A 3,450-nucleotide genomic window follows, 5' to 3' on the forward strand; every position below is an offset into this window, starting at 1 on the left:
CAAAAGATATAACTTGTTTTGGTGAGAATATCTCACCCTATCTTCTCTACACACCATCCAAACAAACCATGTATCCTTCTTTCTAACCCAAGAAAGTAAGAATACAAGACTAGCTTTAAGGTGTAGTAAATTCACCTATCCTACCTTTCCACATTATAGTCCACAAGCTTAAAGGTTTCAAGATGGTTCCATGACCCAAGCAACACGCTCTAATGCCATCATTTGTTCTCTACATCTATCACTATATATGCCCACAATGAGAGAAAAAGATGAAGAAGGAGAGAAAAGAGATAGAGAATAACTTCTCCATACCTAGTTCCTCACTCTCTTGCAATCTCTTAATCTCACACACAACTTGAAACTCAACCCTCTTACCATGAATAGTAAGAAAAAGAAAAAAAGCAAGAAGAAAATGTAGAGCTTCACCTTCCCTCAATTCCTCACTCAAACATGTCTCTCAATCTCTCTCCCTCACTCTCAATAATAATGACAAGATGATAGAATAAAAGAAGTGAATGAATTCTCAATAGTTGCATTGATAGAGCCTTGCAACATGGATGCATTGAAAACATACAAGAGGGGAGAGAGATAAAGCATCCAAGAGTATACACACATAAAGCAATGGAGACTTGAGAACACAGAGAGATATGAACCACATATTCAAGAATTTGGGAATTTCCATAAAGTTTGAACATTTCTAATGTGATTAATATCTGGATACATGGCCAAACCTTATCCCCTTACTTGAAGGAGAAGTTTTTCCTAGATACTATATAAGAAATCCCCCCAAGTCCCACTCTCAAATATGGGGTTAAGATTTAGCCACTTGGTCAAATCTTTACTTCTTATTTGAAAGTGAAACTTGGAAGATTCCCAAATTCCCTAGTATGGTACTTAGGGCTGAAATCTTCTTCTTCTTCTTTCTTCTTCTTCTTCCACACAAAAGAACTAAGTCTACAACATATAAAAGACTAGTATGAAAGTACCACAACATATATATATATATATATATATATATATATGTGATCATTAAGTGTGAATTTGCTAAGGAAAAAAGGAGGTGGCATAATGAATGTGCCATATAAAAGGATAGACTATGTGGGCATAGTCAAGCATAGAATCATAGGTGTACCCTCATGTTGGTCACCTAGCATGATAGTGAATAATATATTACCACATCACTAAGACACATAGTGGATGCTACCTTATACAGAGTTCTAAATCTCAACATGAGCTCCAAGCATAGTCATGAAGTGTTGAAGCTTCTTAGTTCCTAAGGCCTTGGTGAAAACATTAGCCATTTGATCCTTTGTGTGCTCACATAAACCAAGTCAATATCACTTACCAAGACCCACTCCTAAATGAAATGATAATTGACATATATGTGTTTTGTCCACACATGATACACTAGGTTCCTAGCCAATTGAATTCTACTAAGGTTATCATAGTAGATAATAACCTTTTTGTCCACCTGTATTCCCAAATCACCAAGTAGATCTACACTTTGTCCTTGTACTAGACCAAGAAACTATCCACTATTTCTTGCCACTCCAAGTAATAGGAGTACTACCAAAGGAAAACATAAAACCATTGCTAGACTTCTTGTCTAAAATATTACCATCCCAATCTACATCTATGTAACCATGAAAGTCCCATGGTATACCTACACTATAGAATAAGGCATAATCAAATGTAGACTTGAGATAGCACAATGTGTGCCATAATGCAAATATGTGGCTTCTGTGGAAGCTATATAAACTAACTCTCCAAACCAACTATGTATTTTAATTTTGATCTAGTGATTATCAAATAAATAAGGCTACCCATAGTCTTTAGATACATAGTGACATCCTCAATCAAGTCACCCTCATGTGCAATAAGCTTAGCATTAACATCTAAAGGTATAGAAATAGGATTGCAATTAGCCATGCCATACTTTTTCAATATATCCAATGCATACTATCTCTATGATGACCATATACCCTCTAGAGTCCCGATTATCTCTATGTTGAGAAAATAGTGTAGCTCTCCCAAATCCTTCATCTCGAATTAAATATTGAGGAGACTCTTCACATTGTCAATCTCTGTCTCATTATCACCCACAATGATCAAATCATCCATATATACAGTAATAACCACAAATCGTGCATCACTTTCACAGACATATAGTGAATGATTAGCCTATGTTTTGCAAAATCCAACGCTGAAAAGTTTTTCTGTAATCCTTTCATGCCATGCCTTGGGTACTTACTTTAACCCATACAAGGCCTTACTAAGCATTCATACATAATCAAAATGACTCCCATCTACATAACCAAGTGGCTAATCCACATAAATTTCATCTTGCAACTTCCCATATAAGAAGGGATTTTTTACATCCATTTGATGCATGATCCAACCCTTTAATGTAGCTAATACTATGACAACCCTTATAGTGGCCATTTTAGCCACTGCAGCAAAAGTCTCCTCACAATCAATACCATGAGTCTACGCACACTCTTTTGCAACTAGTCATGCCCCATAGCACTCAATATATTCATATAACGTATTCTTTGATCTTGTAAACCCATTTACACTCAAGAGCTTTTTTGCCTTCAGGTAAGGGCACCAAGTCTCATGTATCATTATCCATAATTATAGCCATTTTTTAATCCATGCTCATTACCCACTACATCCTCAAAACAAGTGGGTTCTAGATCCTATATAATATTAGCCATGTATGTATAGTGATAAGCTATATAGCCATCATATGTCAATCTCGTTGCATCTAAATGAGCATCAACATGAGAGGAAATTGTTGGTACATTGGTCATAGTAGGTGAGTGTCCAAATTTCTCTTTATCTTTTATTGGCATTTGTGATGTACTTAGTGGAATAACTTGTGACCTCAATCTACCACTCCAAGGTCTATCAACAAAATTATGACTAGGAAACTCTTGTGGTCCACTCAATGTCTGTGATTGTTGCTAACCTGTTTTCTACATAGCCACATTCTCATGCTCATTAATCCCAACAGTATTCTATATATTATTATACGAGCTACTCATTTTATTGAAAATAATATCCATGCTAGCACTTAGCTCACATATAATAGGGTTATAGGATCTATATTTTTCTAATTAAGAGAATATCCAACAAATACACATTTCTCTACAATGGGATCTGATTAAATACACAAGTCATTAGAAATATACACATAGCCAATACATCCAAATACTTTCAAATGGGACATATTTGGCTTTTTACCCGTAAACTTCTCTTTGGGTGTCATACCATGTACATAAATTGTGAATGTCCTATTTAAAATGTATATAATAATAAAAAATTCTTCATTCAAATAAATAATGAGGCAAGTTTCTTTTTAATATCTATGCACGAGCTACTTCTATAATATGCCTATTTTTTGTTTAGAAACTCCATTTTTCTAAGGAGTATATCTACATGTATATT

Source organism: Lygodium microphyllum, chromosome 26 (assembly GCF_053477565.2).
Source record: "Lygodium microphyllum isolate KBCC chromosome 26, Lygodium_microphyllum_v1.1.10, whole genome shotgun sequence".
Classification (NCBI taxonomy): Eukaryota; Viridiplantae; Streptophyta; class Polypodiopsida; order Schizaeales; family Lygodiaceae; genus Lygodium; species Lygodium microphyllum.